This window comes from Malus domestica, chromosome 09 (genome assembly GCF_042453785.1).
Source record: "Malus domestica chromosome 09, GDT2T_hap1".
NCBI lineage: Eukaryota > Viridiplantae > Streptophyta > Magnoliopsida > Rosales > Rosaceae > Malus > Malus domestica.
The window spans coordinates 24,993,106-25,007,895 of NC_091669.1; positions in this window are offsets into that span (position 1 = coordinate 24,993,106).

Consider the following 14,790-nt stretch of genomic DNA (forward strand, 5'->3'; position numbering starts at 1 on the left):
TCCATACATCTTAATAAATTAAGTTTTTTTTATTTCTGGTGTATTTTGATTTTCCCTCTCTTTGTTTGATTTGAGCTCTAGTAGAACATGCTTTGTTATATATTAGATAAGTCAGCTCAAAAAGAGGAGGCTAGAGCCTAGAAACGCTTATAAAGAAGACATTCCATAACGTTTCCATGTTGAGCTATGACCAAAGCAGAGTTAGACTCATCTACAGGTTCTAGGAAAGGATTGCCAAAAAAATGCATGCACAACTTCTCCTACAATTACCTAAGCATCCTGTTAATATCTGTGACATGGTACAGAGACTTTACAATCAAGAAAACGAAGAATGCAACAATTGTAAGGTCTTATTTCTTAGATCCCTCTTAAGAAAGGGACTTACATGCACTAAATTTGAATACTAATTTAGGAGATAAACACACAAATTGCTAATGAATCAAGCTACGAAGGTCCAAAACCCTAATCTCATGACCCCATTTTCTTTCCCAAATTTTCCAGGCAACCACACAGACCCCAACCTAACCCTAATCTGCAAATTTCTCAATCAAACACCACTCAATCACCCATAAAAAAATCAAAGAAATTCAAGAAAACGAAGAATGCAATAGTTGTAAGGTCTTGTTTCTTATCAAAATATATCCCTCTTAAGAAAGGGACTTATATGCACTAAATTTGAATACTGATCAGGAGGTAAACACACAAATTCCTAACCAATTAAGTTACCGAGTTCCTAAATCCTAATCACAAAAAATCACACTAATGAAATTAAAACCCCAAATTAAAACATACCAAATTATAAAACTGTCATTAAAAATGAATATTTCATTATCTTGGTATAGCAGCATAAAGCCTCATTAAAAAGAGAAAAAGTGAAAATACACAGAGAGAGAGAATACAGTAGCATAATCAATCAAGTTGATGCATATTTCAATCGAGCCTCATTAAAAACAAAAAACACAGCAGCACAAAGCATAACAGAAGCTTGGAAATGAAAAAGGAACCTGCAATTAGGTTTCTTTAGAAGCAAAAATGGCAGAACGGAACCCAGAATCACAGAGACAGAGAGAGAGTGGAGTGAGTCGATCTGATAAATGAGCTTTAGAAAGTAGGAAAGGATGTTGTTTAACAAACTGAACAATCAAGAAACCATTTTTAAATTTGAGTCAGAAGATACACCAAGACTGGACTTTTCTACCAGGCAAAATAATAAACTGTTGATGAACTAAACAATCTAAAAAAATCTATAACAACTTTGATGAAGGAAAAAAATATCTATGACAATTTGAAGAAAACAGATGGCAAATTAAACAGTAAACAATGAACTAAAAACAATAAACTGAAAAATAAAGCTGAATTGGCACTAAACAATGGATTAAAAACAGTACATTACCTTTTGAATCAAGAGAGGAAACCGAAAAATCAAACTCTCTCATACCTCCCTCAGTCACCCCTTCCTGACCGGCTGACCCCACAAACTGCACACAACCATGCCTTCTCCCCCTATCTCCCCTCTATCCTTCTCTCTAAAATCGGAGGAAATCCTATAGGTCCTGGCAGAGGACCTAGCTGAATCTCTCTCTCACTGAGTCGAAACCCCTAGCTCCCATCTCTCTCCAATCTGTCAGTCCCTCTGTCCTCCTCCCCTCAATGACACTCCGACTGAAGCACCTCCATCTCTCCCCAAGTCAAAGTTAGCAGCCCTCATCTCTTTCCAATCTGTCAGCCCCCCCTCTCTCTCTCCAATCTGCAGGTCACCCCTGTTTGTTTTGAAAACAGGACATTTAATACCAAAAGCTCAAACTATAGTAATTGGTGAATCAAATATTTTCAATTGAGATTATCCTTTCAATTGCTTGGTACTTTTGTTTATCCTCGTATCTTTCAATTGCCACCCAAAACTAACATCTGAGAGAGCATTGTACTTCTTATCTTTAAAAGCATGAATGGAGAACTAAATAAAAGAATAAGAATCTGCAATGAACTAAATAAAAACACACTTTTTACAAACATTAGTTGCACAAAAATAAAACTGTATTGAGAAACTCACCATCCCATTTCTCACGAATGATGTATGATGATAAAACCAATTGGTGGGTGCACTAAAATATATTCACAGGCACATTAAAGGCACAAACGTCATACAGTGAATTGCACATAAAGTACAACATTATCAAGTATACCTCAAGGCAGCTTTGGATACGATAGGGTTTAGGGTTTAAATAAAGTTAAAAAAAAACAATAAATCATGAATTAAATTAAACTTCTCACCTCCACCTCCACTCCACCCTCCAGCAGAGCTTTCACATTCTCAACCTTTCACAAAAAAAAAAAAAAAAAAAAAGGTTACTTGAATTTAGCAAATCAGCAACCCTACTCCCCTACTTTCTCCCTCTCTCCCTCTCCCTCTGCAATTCACACATGCACCCCCTCCCTCTGTAACGTCCCCACATGAAACCCCTAAACCCCATGCGTAGCCCTTATATCAGGTGCCTGCAACCTCACGAATCGTCCCCATCCCCTCAATTCCACCAAACCACAAATCAAGTACAATTTATGAGAGTAATTGTAAAAATGGATAAAAACACTTTAAATAACTATAAGTTTTGAATTAAACTGAAGAAAATAGTTCAAATTAAGAAAATCCCAGTTGGTGGAAAATGATACGGTGAGTGATTAGTGCCTCTGAATTGCTCAGAAGCGCATATTTTTCGAATTTCTCACTGCAAAGGCAGCAGCCTATCAGTAAAAAATGAAAAATGGTAAAATTAAAACGAAAACAACCTTTATAGACAGCAAAAAAAATGGGTTATGTTGCAGAAAATTGAGCTATTAGGGCCAAGCTCTAAACTCGAAGACCTGTAAACTCCCAAAATCAAAGTCATCGACACTGAAACATCCAACTACCATCAAATTATGGATAACCAAATAATGATATACCATCAAAATTCCAAAATATAATATGACAATTCAATACAAACTGAAGAACCAGAAGGTGACAAGGGCGATGATGCAGGACCACGCCACGTGTCATCCGTAATCACCGTCGACGCCTCATCAAACGCCGACATATTGCCGCCGTACGAAGTGTCGATTTCGTGGTTTTGCTCCAGCTCCGGATGCCGAAAATGGGTGTGTTGGTAGCACTGATTGCCATCGTCCTCCTCCCGAAGTTGCGAAGCACTTAAACGTCATAGCGGCAGTGGCAGCAGTAGCAGCACCGCCTGAAGTATCCCTACTGGAGCATCACTACTCAATCCCCTCTCTTTCTCTCCCTCGAATCGTACACCCCCTATGACTCTGTCTGCCTGTAAGCCGCATGCCTTCCTCTCACCAAATCCCTATCTCTCTCTCCCTCCCTCTCTCCATCTCTTCTCTCTTTACTTGCTCGCTCTCTCTCTCCGGACAGCATGTGTCACCGAGTCCCACTTTAGGGCAGAAAGAAGGGAAATGAAAGTCTCTAACCCACCCATTTTGTTCGAAACCCTACAGAATAAGATGACCATCGCACCCCTGCCTTTCCACGATTATCAACACGCGGCATGAAAATCAGCGGCAGAGAGAGACAGTGGCAGCTTTGTAAATAAACTGAAATGTGGTCCAAAAAATTATTCACATGAATAGTGCCAATTTCCCTCCTACTTTAGACAAAAGTAATTGGGAAGATAAGAAGGCTTCTAAATTTTAGTCATGAGGAATTTTGAAATCTGAAAAGGAAGGTTGCAGGTTTCATGCTATCCAACGGAAAAAGACGTTTTGGACATAATGGTAGCGTGTGATGTTTGTTTCAAGGACATAGTAGTCAAGGTTGATCAGTGGTCACTCCTTCAGAATACTTCAACGAGCATTCGTGACTGAAGATTTTAGAAACGAGGGGGCAATATTTGGGCCTAAAATCTTGGTTTGGGCCGAGTTGGTAAAAGTCGGCCCAAAAATGGGGTTAAGAGTTTTGGCCTACTAGTGTAGTGATGGTGGCGTGGTCGAGTTCTAGAGGATATATGATTGCTTAAGGATCAGGTTTGGATCTTGAATGAAAGGATTAGGATTGCTTTTGGATGAAGTTTAAACTAATCGCATAACAAGTCTAGGTTTAGAATCCTAGTTCAAGTCAAAGAATGTCAGGTTAGGTGGGGATAGAGTTTTAGTGGGAGAATGATTTGTGAGAAAATTGAAGAGAATTCTAAGTATATCAAGATAATATTCCAAGGAGTTGCAATACTATAAGACTCTACAACTTGAATATCAAATCAGTGCTCTACATAAAATTCTTCCACACACTTTTTGTGAAATAGAATACTAACTGTCAACACAAATTCTGACTAGATTGATAGGTTTGGGTTGGTATCTGAATGATGATGACTAACTCGATAGACGGGGTTTTCAAGAAGCAACTCATAGGTGCATATTTATGCAACTTAGTTAGCTTGTTTCTTGGCATTTACTTAGTTTAATTCTAGTTATTTTAGTACTTTAAGCTATTTTCATGTGTTTGTAGGTTCAAATAACAAAGTTGGCAACAAAGTGCTATTTGGAGCATTTTTGGGCCAAGATTGGATAGTGCAAGCATGGAGACATGAGGATGGACGTTTTTGAAGATTAGAAGGCTAGAAATCAGCATGTGTGTGTGTGTGCAAGTGTGTTGACCTACAACTACAAACATCCATCCACTACACCCATTACATCCACTCATTACCAAACAGTCACCCACTACACCCATTACATCCACTCATTACCAAACATCCATCCACTACACCCATTACATTCACTCATTACCAAACATCCACCCACTACACCCATTACATCCACTCATTACCAAACACTCACCCACTACACCCATTACATCCACTCATTACCAAACATCCATCCACTACACCCATATCCACTCATTACCACAACATACACCACTACCACCTTAATTAGATGGTGGTCCTCTCCTTAGCCTATAAATACATCTACCCTTCACCATAATAAGGAAGAACACAATCCACCCATCCACCCTTCACCATAACTCACCTATATCCATCCACCACCATAATTTACCACTCATCCATCAAACCACACCTTGTGCCACAACAAAGAGAAGAATGAGAATCCTTGGACATGCTTGCCATTCAAGTTGGATTGTTGGAGCTTTTTTAGGTGTTTTCATTCTTTTGTTTTCAATGTCTAAATTTGTTTATCTTTGCTTTGTGAGTATGAGGAACTAAACCCCTCCTTAGCTAGGGGGGAATTCGAAACCATGTTCATGCTTGCAATATGATTTGATTACCTTTAGTTGTGATTTCATAAGTTGTGAATTCAATTTGTTTAACTGCTTGATTGATAACTGCTCAAAATCTGTTTTGATTTGTGTTTTTAGGTGTCCCAAAAGTGTGTTAGAGTCCAAATCTACCCAGTTTGTGTTTTTAGGCAGATTTGAGCGTTTTTAGCTTGTTTTGAGTCATTTGAGTTTGTTTTAAGTTCTTTGAGTCTAGTTTAGTGTTTTTAACTTTGTTTATATGTTTTTAAGTCAGTTTAGAGGTTTTAGCAAGCCGTCCTAATCCCCGGTTTAGAACGATCCCTACTTGCATTTATACTACAATTTGACAACAAGAGGGTTTAATTTGTGTGTTAAGAAAATTTTCGCATCAAATTTTTGGCGCCGTTGTTGCTAATCCCTTGTTATTTCTTTTTGTATATTTTCGTGTCTTTTGTTTTTAATTACTGACTTTGTTTCTGTTTGTGTTTCTTTTTTTTTTTTTTACTTTTGATATTTGATTTAGTTTTGTTTCCTTAATTTCAGGTACTAGAGAAGTAAGACATGGATTTTGCTACCATTCAGGCTCAATTGGCGAAACTTACTTCTCAATTGTCACAATATCTCGAAAGGACCACAATGCAAAGTGTCCCTACATATGGTGTGTCCTATGGGCAAGGATATCCAACTCATCAATGTTCTCAATTCGCTGCGAATGAAGATGCTTGGGATTATCAAGGCCATAGCCAATCATGGGACAACATGTTTTCCAACGCTTACAATTCGGATTGGAGAGATTATTCAGATTACATGTGGGGAGAACCTCAACAATTCCAACAAGATGGATATTGGCAGCAAGAAGAGGAGTTCTATTCAAGACTTATGCAGCCACCACAACCTCCTCCACAACAATTCCAATCAAATTCAAGTATGCCTATGAGTTATGATGAAATTCTTGATGTACTAACCTCGTTGACGCAGGGCTCACAACAACAAGAATATTTGCTGCCATCAGATGAGTTCTATCACTGGCCATATGAACCATCACAGCCACCACAACAATCTGCCCAATTCAATTTAGGTACGTCTTTGGATAATGATATGTTTAATAAGTTACTCACCTCTTTGAACCAGGAAGTAAAAAATCGAAACAAAGAGATGCAAAATCAAGCCAAGAAGACGGGTGAATTAGAGAAGCAAATTGGGCAGATTATGAAGTTCATGGCACAAATTCAAGAGCAAAGTGAACTCTCCAACTCAACTATTGAAAATTTGAAGGAAGATTTTGAAATCCATGATGCTATCACTTTGGGAAGTGCTATAGAGGTTGGAGGTGAACCCAAGACATCCAAACCAAGCCAAAACATGGATGAACAGCTGCTGCTCGAAGAAGAGGAGAATAACAAGGCCACGGCAAGGGAAGAACCACCCTTGCCGCAGCCCCATATGCCCTCTATGCCATCCATTACAACCAAGGTAAACCTAAATTCAATTTGTCCTGACCCCGTTCCACCAAATGTCCTTATTCCTTGCAGGATCATGCAATCCTAGGAAGAAGAGGGTGAGAGAGGCATCTTCGAAACCTTTCCAAAGAATCAAGAGCAAGAAGTGGATCGGGAATGTCTAGAATTCATCAAAGAAGATACACTTGAGACGAAAATTCCCAAAGAAGTTGGATTTTATGACACGAGAAAAGTCATAACTCTCAAAACACAAAATCTGGCCAAGTCTCGTATCCCTGATGTGGTGTTCGTAATTGAGTTTGTGTTAGAGCAAGCAAGTAAGCCAAATTCTCCAACTTCGATTTTATTATATACTAACGTGTTGATTTTGATGATTCAGGCACCAACACTAGAATTTAAACCATTGCCAGATCACGTCAAGTATCACCTTCCATTCAAGAATCAATTCCATGCTATGGGCCCTATCCAAGTTTAGAAGGAAGTTTCGTCCCGCTAGAAGACGTTAAAGCAAGCGCTTCTTGGGAGGCAACCCATGTATCCAAATAAGGAAGATTTTTTAATTGCTCCACGATTGGTTTTGCGTTCCTAAAAACCTTCATTTTTCTGCAGTTTTATTTTGCCATGATTGTCATTTTTATTTGTTGCTTGTTTAATTGTTTTTGGTGTGGGTTTATTTTTAAAACATTGACAAATATGCAAGGTATTTTACATTCATTTTCATAAAAAAAAGGGAACATTAAGCAGAAAAATACAAGAGAGAGCCTTCACAATGGCTGCTTAGGAGAAGTCTCAGCAGTCGGCGGAGCCCCAGAAGGAGGAGGCATCGGAGGTTGATCATTTGGAGCTTCATTACGTGATACAGCCCCAGAAGACGAAGGAAAATGCTGTTGGAACAAACCCACAAACCTCTGATGATCAAGTAAAATCTGACCATCAGATTCCTGCATCTGGTCAATCTTCCTCTTCATGTTTGTAGCATAGTTATGTGCGAGTCTGTGCAACTATTTATTCTCATTCTTAAGCCCTCTTATCTCCTGTTTGAGACTCATCACTTCAGCCGCCAATGATTCAACTTGACGAGTTCGAGCAAATAAGCGTTGGGCCATATTGGACACAGAACCTGCACATTGCACACTGAGAGCCAGAGAATCCTTAAAAGCCAACTCATCAAATCGTTTGGAAAGTAGTCTGTTATCTTTGGGAGTGACAAGGTTCCGAGCCACCACCGCAGCGGTCATATCATTCTTCATTACCAAATCCCCAACGGTAAGAGGACCAGTAGGGGATATGAAGGATGGGCGCCATATGTTGTCTGGAGAAGGCATGGATGCCTCTTCACCAAGGTTCAAGTCAAAACGACGGTCGGAAGGGCCAGACATTTTCAAAGGTGTTGAAGAAAAAAGAGGTCGAACAAGTTAAGATCGTAGAAGTGCAAGAAGGGAGTTTCTACAAGCAGAAATTCAAGTGTGCTTTGAAACGTACTGCATACCTCTATAAAAATCAGCAGTCGACGGGATTCAGAGATAGAAGAGGCGAGCTTAGAAATCGAAGAGGCCAATTCAAAAATCGAAGAGGCGCTAGCTTTCTCAAAAGCTGGGCTTACTCAGAAACCATGGGCCAATCTTCTTTTCCAGATTTGTCCGCACTTGTCACATGCAACCTCTACACTCGACGAAGCTCAGAACTCGAAGAAGCAAGCTCAGAACTCGAAAAGGCGAGCTCAGAACTCGAAGAGGCAAGCTCAGAAATTGAAGAGGCATCTGTTTTTCCAGACATGTCACCGCCTGTCACATACACACTCAGCTTTGCGAAATCACGGGCAGTTTGTCGAAGCGCCGATTCTAGATATCGAAGAGGCATCAGCTTTATCCAGACGTGTCAGCATATGTCACATACACACTCAGCTTTGCGGAAATTACGGGCAATCTATCGAAGATTTCTGGTGAAGTAGAAAGCACGTGAAGTTTACTGTTCAATCATCCAATGGTTGCCGACAAGAGTGAAAGAATAGTACCGGTTTTTATTTCCTATAAATGTCGACCTTCACCCTCCATAGCAAGGCAGACATACAAAACCTTCCTTCATCTCCGAGAATGCCTTCTCAACGAAGCCTCTCGAGTCACTCAGTGTTCCTTATTCCTTGGGGTACCTCTGCAAACAACTCATCCAAAGCAATAGTATTTCATATCATGAAGGTTGAAAGCAAGAGTATCTCATATCATGCTTTCTCCCTGTCCTTCTCCTTGTCGTTGTTTTCATCTGCGGGACAAGAAGAAAGAGAGCAATCAGCCAGCACTTGGTATCAATCTTTCGATCTGGAACCGACTGCCTGGAACCCCTTCCTGATTGCTTACCTAGTCCTGCTTTCGAGTACTCATCTTCAACATCTTATGTTTCCTTTTCATCTACCACATTTGCCTGGGGAACAGATAAGGGAAGTGAGAATGATACCTCAAAGCATGTGGAGACAATGTGTTAATTCATCCTCAGCTAGGGACAAGGAGAAAGAAAGCAAAAGGTGGGCACTTGGAAAGATTGAAGAAAGAAACAGACCATCACCTCTACCTCGTGCCTGCCTGCCGTGAAGAAGAAACAAGCAGAGAAGAATGCAGACTACACAATCAAATCAACCCAACAGAAGGAGTCTGATTTGAAACCAAGGAACTCTCGCTCAGAATTCTGAACCAGTTCGAGATCAAAGCTGTGGAAAGACAACAAGATCATCTATCTCCAAAACCAGATTTGCGTTCTTAAACTCTACTCTGTCTGGTTTTTACTTTGCCATACTTGTCATGTTTATTCGTTGTTTGTTTGATTGTTTGCTTGTGTTTGTGTGAGTTTATGCTTGAAACATTGAGGACAATGTTCGATTTAAGTGTGGGGGGGATAACCAAGTTGTTTTGCATGAAATTCGTTGAAGTTTATCACCCATTACTTCTAGTGTTGTTCCTTGCTGTTTTAAGTGTTTTTATGCTGTTTTGGAGAGTTTTAGTGTGTTTTGACATAAAAATCCGAAAATCTCATAAAAATTTGAAAAATTGTTTTGAAAACCCCAAAAAGAGTTGTTTTTGTGTGTTTGTTTGTGTCTTAGGGTACCTTCCAACACAATGATGAGGATTTGGTTTTTAATTACATGACTGTTAAAGAGAGTTATAAACATGGATGAAAATTTGATTTACTCTTTGGTGTATGCTTGGTTGTGGTTATAATTTATGAATTCACATACAATCATAAAGGAAAAATCATTTTTTGTAACATGCTTGAAAGAAGGAACTCAAATGAACGCTACAACCTTGTGAGACTTGAGCTTAAACGTTTATTTGGAGAGTTAATAATCTCTGAATCGTTGTTTTCTAAAGTCGTTGCATGATCTCATTATTCTTTGCTTGGTTGCTACTTAGAAGGCGTTTCATCATTTAGTTCCAAATGCTAGAACTCATGCCTATTTCATTCAAAGCATGCTATTGATTTGCATAGCACATATTCAAGATGAAGTTGTGTAGTGACCACCAAAGCCAAATTGCCGTGCCCCTATTTCATTATGTGTTTAAGTTTAACCCCGTTGAGCCTTGTTAAGCCTATGTTCTTTGTTAACCCACACTATCCTTACCTAGCCTAGTGTTAGGACCATCCATACCTTTGTTCTTAAAGCATAGTAAAGCATGACTCAAAATGAATTCCTTTTGATCAATGTATTGCAGAAAACAAGTGTGGGGGAAGTGGTTCTTGTGTGTGTGTGTGCCAAAGTCTTTAATAAGGCACGTGTAGAAAAGAAAAAGAAAAAAAAATTCATGAAGAAAAGAAAGAAAAAAAAAAGAAAAGTGTGAAAAGTATGAAAAAAGAGCTCTAAAGTGTTGTTTGTTAAAAAAAGGGTCCAAAACATTGAATTCGGCCCTAAGTGTTGCATGAATCTTCCCTTTGTATGTAAAAGTTGATTCTGCATTTTAAGGTGAATTCCAAGTGTCTATTTCATTGCTTTGCTTGCGATCATTTTAAGAACGTTGTTATTCCTATCCTTTTTTTGTTAGCCATTACCCCCAAGCCCTGTTACAACCATTGACTTCAATCTTGAGTGTTATGTGTTTCAATATGTGGAGTTTGGAATTGGTATGAGCATATGGTGTCATTGATTCTCGCATCTAAGTAGTACCGTTCCATTCATGAGATCATATCTAAACATGCTTAATAACTCCAGAAAATTGCTTCCTTTGTTATAACATATGTGAGTCCCAGTCTCTAGTGTAAGGTGTGTAGTTAGAAAATGTGTGTGAAAATAGAGAGTATCTTGTAAGGAATTGAGCAAATTCTCTAAGGCATGTTACTACATTCAAAACATTGTTTTAATTGGTTAATTGTAAACTAGTAAGTAGTGATTGTGATTAAGTTTGTGCTCAAGTGTGAAGATAACCAAAATCTGTGGGAATGATGATTTTTAACATGTCATGTGCATTGGAAATCTCTGAGGCGAATGTTGGAAGGTTAGGTTGTGTTTTGTTTATTTTGTTTGTTTTGTTTCATTTTGTTTCTTTTGTTGTGCTCGAGGACTAGCAAAAGCTAAGTGTGGGGGAATTTGATAGGTGCATATTTATGCAACTTAGTTAGCTTGTTTCTTGGCATTTACTTAGTTCAATTCTAGTTATTTTAGTACTTTAAGCTATTTTCGTGTGTTTGTAGGTTCAAATAACAAAGTTGGCAACAAAGTGCTATTTGGAGCATTTTTGGGCCAAGATTGGATAGTGCAAGCATGGAGACATGAGGATGGACGTTTTTGAAGATTAGAAGGCTAGAAATCAGCATGTGTGTGCAAGTGTGTTGACCTACAACTACAAACATCCATCCACTACACCCATTACATCCACTCATTACCAAACACTCACCCACTACACCCATTACATCCACTCATTACCAAACATCCATCCACTACACCCACCCATTACATCCACTCATTACCAAACACTCACCCACTACACCCATTATATCCACTCATTACCAAACATCCATCCACTACACCCATTACATCCACTCATTACCAAACACTCACCCACTACACCCATTACATCCACTTATTACCAAACATCCATCCACTACACCCATTACATCCACTCATTACCACAACATACACCACTACCACCTTAATTAGATGGTGGTCCTCTCCCTAGCCTATAAATACATCCACCCTTCACCATAACAAGGGAGAACACAATCCACCCATCCACCCTTCACCATAACTCACCTATATCCATCCACCACCATAATTTAACACTCATCCATCAAACCACACCTTGTGCCGCAACAAAGAGAAGAAGGAGGACCCTTGGACGTGCTTGCTATTCAAGTTGGATTGTTGGAGCATTTTTAGGTGTTTTCATTCTTTTGTTTTCAATGTCTAAATTTGTTTATCTTTGCTTTGTGAGTATGAGGAACTAAACCACCCTTAGCTAAGGGGGGAATTCGAAACCATGTTCATGCTTGCAATATGATTTGATTACCTTCAGTTGTGATTTCATAAGTTGTGAATTCAATTTGTTTAACCGCTTGATTGATAACTTATTTGTGTATGTTTATTAAGAATGCACACTTAGTTTGCATGCTGATAGGAGCATATTTATACGACTTAGTTAGCTTGTTTTCTTGCTTTTAATTAGCTAAACTATGATAATTATAGTGTTTAAAGTTATTTTCGTGCAATTTCAGGTTTTAGTGTCAAAGTATGCAAAAAGAAGCAATTTGGAACATTCTAGAGCATTTTTGGGCCAAGATTGGATTGTGCAAGCATGGAGGCATGAGGATGGACGAATTTGAAGACAAAAGAGGCTATGAACATGCTAAAAATCTGGTGAAACAAATATAAGTTGCAAGAAGGGATAAATTTCTAGAAGGATTGACCAAAACTTCACTCAAAACCAAGAAATTCTTCGATGCCGTGGGCATTGATTCACTTTCACCAGAAATTTGAGTGATGATGCAATACTTAAATCACCATGACATGTGAGTGGATGATGCAATGCTTAACTCACCATGACATGTGAATGGATGACTCAATACCTAACCCACCAACAATTCCCACTCTTTGCCATGCTCACCTACTCAATTCCACCAAAATTTTGTGTTAAACAAGTCCATCATTTTCCTATAAATACCATGGCAGCAACCTCATTCAAATCATCCAGAAATTAACCATTCTCCAAGCCTTCCCTTGCCTCTCCCTACATATCTAAACCTTCCCCATCCATTCCTCCATATAACCAACCATTCAACCACCATAACCACCTTGTGCCGCCACCATTGAAGGAGAGGAGGAGTAGTGCCGTGCTTATGCAATCTGCAACTATTAGAGTGTTTGGAATTCTTTCTTCTTTTAATTCTATGTTCATGTTTAATTTAACTTGCTGTTCAATTATGTTAAACATGTGGAACTAATTTCTTTTTGGCTAGAGGTTAATTCAAAGCCATGAATATATTTGTAATATGAATTGATTACCTTCAGTTGTGATTTTTGAGTTGTGATTTAATTTGCTTAACTGCTTGATTGATAACTTATTTTTGTATGTCGATTAAGAATGCATACTTAATTTACATGCATGAATTTGATGCTAGAATATAAGTGAATTTCACCTAATCGTTATGAACTTATATTCACAAGTAGTGAAGGTTGTTATCCACAATCGTGTTAAGTGAATTCTAGGCTGGATTAACATGCGTATTCCATAGTTATGAATGCATAGTCAATGTTTATGATTTCCGTTGAACTTAATGATCTTTGTTGAATGTCTCTATCATGCGTATTCCATAGTTAGGGACTTTGATGAGGAATAATTTGGTTGTAATGCGTATTCCATTCAATCCAATGAATCTAGGGAAATCTAAGAGTTAATTTAAGCGGACCTAATTAACTTGGAACATTGTCATTCACAATTTATTGAAAGAACAACTGAAAATCAATTTAGGTTGCATATGTGTCATGTGTGGAGAAGAACCCTCTAGCTAGTCCGTCACCTATCCTTTCACCTTAATTCATGCTTTTGTCAATTCTGTAATTTATTTAAGTTTAATTTACTTCTCGTCAAAACCAAACCCCCCCCTCCATTATTAAATTATATTATTTAGTTAGTGTTCATTGTTGTTAGTCTTTTAATTCAATTTCCGTCCATTTTAGTTCCTAGTGTCTAATTTGATTGTTTTCATTATTTTGAGTCATTCTAAGTGTGTTTCGAGTTATTAGAGTTTTTAGCCTAGTTTTGTGTCCTTGAGTCTTGTTTAATATTTTTAAATTAATTTAGAATAGATTAGCAATCCCTCCTAATCCCCGGCCTAGAACGATACCCTACTTACATCTATACTACAATTGTCAAAAAGAGGGTTTAATTTTGTGTGTTAACTTATTTCTCACATCACATGCATGAATATGATGCCAGAGTATAAGGGAGTTTCACCTAATAGTTACAAACTTATATTCACAAGTAGTGGAGGTCGCTTATAAACGATCGTGTTAAATAAATTCTTGGCAAGAGTTTCATGCTCATCATAGTAACGAGTGCCTCGTCAATACTTATAGTTTTCATAATGCTGAATGATCTTTGATTGTATCTTTATTGTGCTGTTCACGTAAAGAACTTTTGAAAAATGCTTGAATTGTTGTATGCGCTTTCCCATCCAATTCAATAACTTAAGGAGAACTTGAAGGTTAATTTAAGCGGACTTAATTAACCTGGGGTGTTGAGTTTCATGATTGATCGAAAGAACAACTGAAAATTGGTTTATGTGCAAGTATGTCATGTGTGGAGAAGAACCTCCTAGCTAACCTTCCATCCATTCAATTTACTCAAATTCGTGCAGATTTCATTAGTTCTTTAATTTACTTGTTTTGTTTTCAAATTCATCAAAACCAAAACCCCCTTTACTTTAAAGTGTTTTATTAGTCAAAATCTGTTTTGATTTGTGTTTTTAGGTGTCCCAAAAGTGTGTTAGAGTCCAAATCTACCCAGTTTGTGTTTTTAGGCAGATTTGAGCGTTTTTAGCTTGTTTTGAGTCATTTGAGTTTGTTTTAAGTTCTTTGAGTCTAGTTTAGTGTTTTTAACTTTGTTTATATGT